General features: G+C 43.6%; 1 protein-coding gene across 14 annotated transcripts in view; it reads left to right on the top strand.

The window, feature by feature from the left end:
• Nucleotides 1–7,755, top strand: part of SYTL2 (synaptotagmin like 2) — a 98,596-nt gene that overhangs the window by 43,490 nt on the left and 47,351 nt on the right. Inside the window, exon 3 of one of the 14 annotated variants that reach the window (XM_023532449.1) lies at nt 5,576–5,639. The exons of 12 other annotated variants lie outside the window; for them this stretch is intronic. The gene's annotated coding sequence lies outside the window, so the exon portion shown is untranslated. Of the gene's footprint in view, nt 1–5,575; nt 5,640–5,684; nt 7,686–7,755 lie in introns of those variants that run through there. One more of the 14 variants, XM_023532450.1, reaches the window with a different exon arrangement.

Genomic DNA, 7,755 nt, shown 5'->3' with positions numbered 1-7,755 from the left:
AGGTCAGGTGACTTGCCCAAGCTCATACAATCTATAGGTGTCAGAAGGGAGAATCAAATCCTGGTCTTCGGGTACTTATTCGCTAACTTCATCTCCTCTCCCTGAGAAAAGAACAGCAAACAGGCCATTCTGGGACCTGGCCATGGAGAAGGGCGTGGCTGTCTCCGTGCGAGGTAGCACACCGAGCTGTGATGGCGACAGGAGATAGCTGTAGGTAGTGGAGACCATGCAAACAGGGTTCCTTACTTGTCATACTCCTCCCCACAAGTCACCTGCAGTGCTCTGTGCACCTTGGACGGGGCACTGCTCCCCATTCTCGGCAAGCAGGGTGCCTTGAGCAGTTTCCTCAGGAGGGGCAGGGGATTTACACTAATCAGTCAACCAAGCCTCTTGGTAACATTAATCCTCCTTTACCTATTCACAGTCATAAAGTTCTTTCATGAATGTTATTCTTTTATGTTCCTCACAGCAACCTTGATATTTGGCAAGACAGAACTGTTATACCCATTTTAGAAATAAGAGGAGGGGGCCGCTCAGAGAAAGTATAAGTTGATTCTTAAAGCATACTGGGGAGTGGAAATTCCTTTAGTGTCTGACAAGACAAGATGGAGAGACTTGGGAAGAAAGCAGTGAGTCCTCTTCCTATTTCAGGATTTCGGGGCTATGAACATTGGATTGCTGCAAGTTCCCTCAGTTCCTCCCACTTCTGCAATTCTACCTCCTCTATCTCACCAGGTTACAGAGAGAGATCCATCCTTCCTTTCCATCTTTTCTTGACACCTGGCATTCCAAGCTGCTGAGTTTTCCACATAATTCTGTGATTCCGTATGAGTAGAGTGGAGGTGCTTCTTGGGTACCTGCAGTAGCTGATGAAAATATCCCCCAAGATGTAAAGTTCTCCATACAACTGGGTCTTGTAAGGGGTGTGAATGTGTAGCCTCTGGCACCAGCCAGACCACAGCCACAGCAGAAATGCTGAGACCCTTTGTAGCACTGGGTTTGCAGACTCTCCTTCCATCCACTGTTTCTGATGGTGTCCCAGCAGCTACCACGGGTGCTGCCCTTGATTTTGGCTTTTATAAATGGATAGGAAGAAGATTCAGGGTGGTGAAAAATCTGATGTGAGTCAAGTCCAATCTGTTACCACCATTCAGGGAGAGCTTTTAGTTAGCTCAAAGCACCTCATGGGTCTTGGCCATGGGCAGATCCAGGACCCTGGGACTGGAGAGGAGTGACAGAGTGCAGGGGGTCAGGTAAGCACGAGGCCTGTAGCCTGTGGACACTGAAGGAAGCCCAACCCACGGCTTGCTCCACATAAGAGGACTCGTGCTCTGATACTCTCTATGCTTTAGGACTGAAAGGGATGTGTAGGGATGGTTCTGAGGTCATTCTGCTTCTGGGCTGGTGAAACTAGAACTAGATTTCCGGTTTCTGAAAATGCTGTTCAGTGGGTGTCTGCTTTCTATCACTTTTGGCATCCCCAGCTGTTGGTTCTTGGCTCTTCCATCAGACATACTCTGGAAAAGAGATATTTTTGGTCCACATCAGTTATTGTACACTAAAGAAGGTAAAGCCCAGAGAGGGGAATTGGTTTGCTCAGGGCCACACAGCTAATCAGTGCCAATGCCGTAATAAGAAAAACTCTTGGTCCATTGCTGTTCCCTCTGCCCCATGCTGTACATTCCTATTATTCTTTCAGAAAAACAGTGAGGCTTCTATCATGACACAGGGAAAGAACTCTGCAGCATGGAACTTGTAGTCAAACTGACATGAGTTTGAATCCTATCCTCACCACTGATCAACTGCAATTTGTTGGACAAGTTACTTAATTTCTCTGAACCTCAACTCAGAGACTTGGAATAACTATAGTACCAAAGTTAAAGGAGTAAAGCCAAAGTTGAGTAGAGTAATTCTTTATCTTCTTAGCTCATAATAGGTCATGAATATGTTTTAATTTTATTTTTTACCATTCCAACTGTGCCTCTAAAAAGTCTCTGGTGGCTAGTCTGATTCCTTAGGAGGAAATTATTCCTAAAAGCTCTCAGTTACTTAATGCAGTGAAATTTAAGTGAGCACCTATTAAGTACAGGGAACTTTTCTGAACAATGATATGAAGATAATTCTAGGGTGATTGAAACATGGTCCCAGCCCTCAAGAGATTTACTATATAATGGCCTTCATACACATAATGGATTATCAATTGCAAATTTTAAATCTTAACTTTGTTTCCCTAATATGATTTTGCAATGCTCCAATCCCCCTTCTTGGCAGCACGTGGCTCTAGAAACATAAATTATACCATTATAATATTAATCTAAGCAACACATCACTAGTAAGGCAAAACTGCTACTAAAATTGAGACTCTTCTTTCAATGCTAATTCATTATGGACTTTGGAATATAATCCTCCTATAGCCACGGGGACATCACTAATGAATTATAGGACTGTTGCCAACTAAGAGCAGACACTGCCTCAGAATCCTTTTCAGTGTAGCCGCAGATGAGATTTGGTATTTGAACCGAAATCTGTTTGCCATGCCTGGTATATCCAGCGCTTTGAATTGTTCACATCCAAGCTAATTTAAGACACTTGGGAGATGATTTAGTTAGTCTATATGTTACCTCCCATCTTGATTTCATGGATGAGAAAAATGAGCGTCATACAGAGGAAATATCCAGTTCCCAAATCACTCAATCTGTTAATGGTAGAACATGAACTTGAATCCAAGGGAATATCTATTGTGGTGTCTCTGGGGTACAGTAAGAAGATAACATTTCCAGGTCACTGTCTTTCATGATTCCTCTTTACCTGTAGCCACAATTTCCGGGCTCAGTTATTACCATACATCTCCATCCAGCCTGCTTCCCTAACTACCAGCGGGAGACATTTCACAAAACAGCAGTGAAGCAGACATCAGGATGGATTCTTTTTCTCTCTCCCCTGTTCCTCCACCCTGCCCCTACCCCCATTTTTTAAGAAACATCACCATTCATACACATATGTAATTTTAGTCTTTTATGGTTTGAAAATGACACCCTCTAGAGGTGGCGTTTCCTGTACCCTGCGTCATGCTGCCAGCAGGAAATCATTGCCCATGTGCATCTGTACACCACCAGCACCACGTCCCCCACCCCATGCACACGCAACCACATCTATGGTGATGGGCGTTCTCACAATAGATACCGCCATCTCAACCGCGACCACATCTTAGGATTCTCAACTACTTCCTGAAGACCTAGTTTATTTTAAATGAAGGCAGTCGTCATTGAAGAATGGCTTTCCAGGACCTCTGGTGGTGTTTTCTATCAAAGCGAAGGGGAAGGGAACCAACATTTGTCAAGGAACTGCATTGTACACTGAGCTTCACATACATTTTCTCCTTTCATCTGTATAATTGTGTAGCAGAACTCATTCAACGGCGAGGAAATAGGGTGGAAGAGGCGAAGTGCCTTGCAAGATTGAAGCCTTGCTTATCAAACTACAAAGCCTGTGCTTCCCACATGCTGTGCTGTCTTGCAGCAGATTGTGGGGATCTATGATGTGTTCATGACACAAAGGACACACGTTATGCCTCGTTTTCCACTGTAAGGAACATTTGCAATTTATTTCGTTTTCACATGTTTTGGTTTTGAGATCCTCTATCAAAGGTTGAATTCCTTTGTAAAAAGAGAGGAATGTGATAGCAATCTTAAAAAACAAAATCATGTTTGGCTCTCAGAGGCAGGATGGGGTAATAGAGCAATGGCCAGGAGTCAGGCTGGCTTCCGGTCCCGGCTCTGTGTGACCTTTGGCAAACCTCTTAACTTCTCTGGGCTTCAATTGTTTCATCTATAAAGTGAGGCCATTTGTAACTATATAGGGTCCTGTCCAGCTCTCACACTCAAAATAAACATCTAAGAGTAATTTCAAATCACATAGTCTAACTATTCCTACTGAGGAGTTAAAAAAAAAAAAAAAAAAAAAAAGCTGGGAAATGGACCAATTAGCCTCTCTGGACAAGCTGCTAATTTTTTTTTTTTTTTAAAATATTTATACAATTGACCAGGTAACACCAACCAGGTCCTGCCAGTGATGTTGGGACTTTGCCTAACAATAATGAATAGCTGTAAGCTGGGGTGTGCTTTGTCATTACAAAAGAGAAAAAGGAGGTAGGCTGAGGGGAAAGTGTTGAGGCCAGCCTGGAGGGCAGTCCTACTCTTCTGTCTCTCCTCTGTAAGTGCTTACACTCTTTGCACCACAGGAGTGAACATTGGCAGTTAGGGCTGTAGATAGATTTTTTTAATACACAGCTCCGAGCATGTGCCTGGCGTGTGTTAGGGGATTCATGGATTGGTGAATGAACAAACTAACAGATATGGCTTTTAATATATAGAGGACACAAGATGGCCATCTTTCATAATTGAGTAAATTCTTTGTACATTGTGGTGAAATTGTAAGGATTAAATGAGATGATGCATATTAAGTGCCAAGCATGGGACCCAGTACAAAACAATATGCTTTGTATGTAATAGTGGAAGGAATGTGGGAATGACCAGCACGTTCTGCCTGGAGGGCAGCGGGACAGTGTCCTCTCTGTGCTGAGTGCTCTTCTTCTGCCTTTGCTTCTGCCCACCAGCCCACGGGTGTTTATTAAGCATCTTCTCCATCCTCAGCTCTCTACTAAGCACAACATGCATGCGTGGAGAGGGTAGTAAGGTGTAAGAGATGGGTCCGAAGAAACCTACCCTTCTTCCTCTTCAACTAAATGATACAGTGATTAGAGAGTCAAATGCTAATCTTGTTGGTATGGTTAGAGTTCAGAAAAAAACGAGAGGTCAACATGGGCTGGTAGAAATTTTAACAGCACCACCTGGATAGCGGGGTTTTTCAAAATGATCAAGTGACTAAGAGAGAAAAAGAAATTGATTGAATCCAGCAGTGACTGTCCTGTTAGGATATACATAAATAGCACTTAACTGAATTTGAGAGAATTTCCTATTCTTTTGCCACATTAAAAGAAATGAGCCAGAAACCCAACCTTAATTCCTCACTCTAATGGATACTGGCTTTCCTAGGGGACGTGTGTTTCAATGGACCTGACTCCTATTGTGCACTACCAAGTCTGGTGTGAGCAGAGACTTGCAGACAGTCATTTAGGCAGGAGCAGATCAAGAACAGCACAAGGACCTGTAAAAATTCATTTCAGTGGAACAGCTAAAATAAGTAAATAAATCTTATGAGGAGAAATTGAAAGTTGTGCTAGGAGGGCTTATGGTCTCTTTGAAAAAGATGATGACTGATGCCATATTTCATTATGTTTTTCTCCTATTCCTCTGAGAGATGAGATATCCTGCCTCATCAAGAGAAGGCACTACCATTGTGATACACTGTGGTTTACCCAATCCCAGCAGTGACAGGATCTCTCTTATCTCTTACCTGACTCAGACTGGGGTGGCTGCTGAGCATTTATTTGTTCATTGGCCTCTTCACTTGACAGTCTTGGGGTATCAGCTCTGAACCAGGCTGTGTGCTAGGTGCTGGCATTATAAAGGTGATTAAGGTATAGCTTTTTGTTTTTTGTTTTCCCACCTTCAAGGAGTTGGCACAGTTGACAGATTAGTGGATGAGACAGATGTGCAAATAGATCATTGGAAAGTGTGGTAAGTGCTATCGTGGAGGTGCTGTGGAAGTGTGGAGAACAGAAAGCTGAACTGTGCCCTGGGGAATCGGGGAAGGCTCCCCTGGCTAGGTGGTATGTGAGCTGGATCTGAAGGATGAGGAGCAACGTACTGGACAGAGAAGGAGGAAAAGACATCCCGAGAGAATTCACACTTACTTACCTCTTACCAAGATCCAGGTACTATTAGGTACTTTGAGGTAAACACCTCTTTTTATCATCCCAGAAGTCCTGCAGAGGAGGTCTCATTTTCTCCTTTCTACAAACAAGAAGACTGAAGAAGGTTCAGGAACCCGCCCAAGGTCACATCTAGAAAGAGTCAGAATGGGTATTTGGACCTAATTTTGAAAGACTCCAAAGCCCATAGTCTTTCTGCCACACTTTCTTGCTTCTAATGTTTACGGAGGTCATGAAAGAGCTGTTTGGAGAACAGTAAGGAGTCTAGTGTGCTGGGCAAGTGCTGGAAAATGAACCTGAATCTGAAAAGGTAGCCTGAAGCCAGGTAGGTGGTCAGTGGCCTCATATGATGATACTCCTTCCCTCTACTAGCACTTTTCCAGACACCCAGCAAGGATACATTGATAGCGGGCCCTGCCACTAGAAGCTCACTCTCTAATAGGGAGAGCTGGAAGGACTTCTCTCTTCTGGAGTTCAACTTAAACTTGGTCCTTTAGGGAAGAGAAGGCAAAAGCTCCACCAGCAGCCCATAAGGGTTGTTTCTCCGCTGAAAACCTAGGCAATGGGAAACCATTAGACATGTTTAATAAGATCCGTGACCTCTCTGGTGATGCAGAACCATGAAGTGATCGCACTCTCTCTGTCAGGATTTGGCGATGGGCTGTCATGGCAGTGTGTTCAAGGCTTGTGACTGAGCGTGTTTGGGATAGGGTCACTTCTTAGGTAGTTGGGAGAGGAGAAGAAATTCCAGCAGAGAGTTGGACTCCGGGTAGACAGACAGTCTCCAGGCACACTTGGGAGAGAGGAAAATGGCGTTGCTAGACCCAAGATAACTGTCCCTCTTGTTTCCTCCACTCCCAGGTATGTCTGTGTGCAGCCGTCATGCCCAGCCCTGCCACAACCCTGGTGTGTGGCCACCATACACGTTCTCGGCTAAAACACTTAGATTTGCTACTTCGGGAAGTGCGTAGTTGCTTGAATGACAATCATAAAACTCTCCTGGATTTATGTAGCACATTATCGTCCAAGAGTTCAAAGTCTCCTTAAGGCTTTTATTCCACTTTACTCTAAGTACATCTTTATGAATAAGAAAAGATAGAGTTTGTGGTTCTCATTTTATTGAGATGGATAGAGAGATACAAAGGTTAAAAGGCTTGTGAAGCAGAACAATGTTTTTGCAGCCAGTCTAAATTAGGGATGTTTTAGGAAGGCAGTACTTGGTTCGTTTTTTAGGCTTCAGCTTTTCAGTGAGCACGAATGATTGCGGAACCCTTAAAAGCAGTGTCTGCATAAACGGAATTTGCCTCTGCCTTTGCCTCCACTCTCCACCCCACTCACATAAATTTGATCTTTCTTGATTGCAGCCTGCCTTTTCAGTATTCATTTCCCTGAGATTGAGACCCCGGGACATCATGTGCTGTCTCCCACAGGCTTCCAGGAAAGTCTTTGTAAACTCATTTCACTGAAATGGAAGGGACTGATAAGCTGCTAACTACCCCACCAGTTAGTCATTGAGTGTTTATTAGGTGCCAGGCATGTGCGGGGAGGGTGGTTGACATGCATAAGCTAATTTAATCTTCATAGCAATCCCATGAGGTGGGTTACTATTATTAACCCCTTTTTACAGATAAGGCTACCAAGGCTTAAGGAAGCTTAATATGTCATCTTTCCCCAGGGTATTTGCATTTGAATAGTGGACACAGAAGACTGTGGCCAAAAAGTGAATCTGCCATTGAGAAATTTCAGGCATCATCTGGGAATCATGGATTAAATATTTGAAATTTTAAAAAATGCTAGCCTTGGCTTCTCTGACTTCTCAAAGGGGAATATACATTTGCTAGTCATCTGGGAGGTTTGTGGAATTTTCTAAAATATTAAGAGCTTCATTTTGGCTGTGTGTTTACGAATTGCTTTATGCAGTG

Source organism: Pteropus vampyrus, unplaced genomic scaffold (genome assembly GCF_000151845.1).
Source record: "Pteropus vampyrus isolate Shadow unplaced genomic scaffold, Pvam_2.0 Scaffold84, whole genome shotgun sequence".
NCBI lineage: Eukaryota > Metazoa > Chordata > Mammalia > Chiroptera > Pteropodidae > Pteropus > Pteropus vampyrus.
The sequence above is the reverse complement of the archived record's forward strand: the minus strand, read 5'-3'. Positions and strand labels throughout refer to the sequence as shown.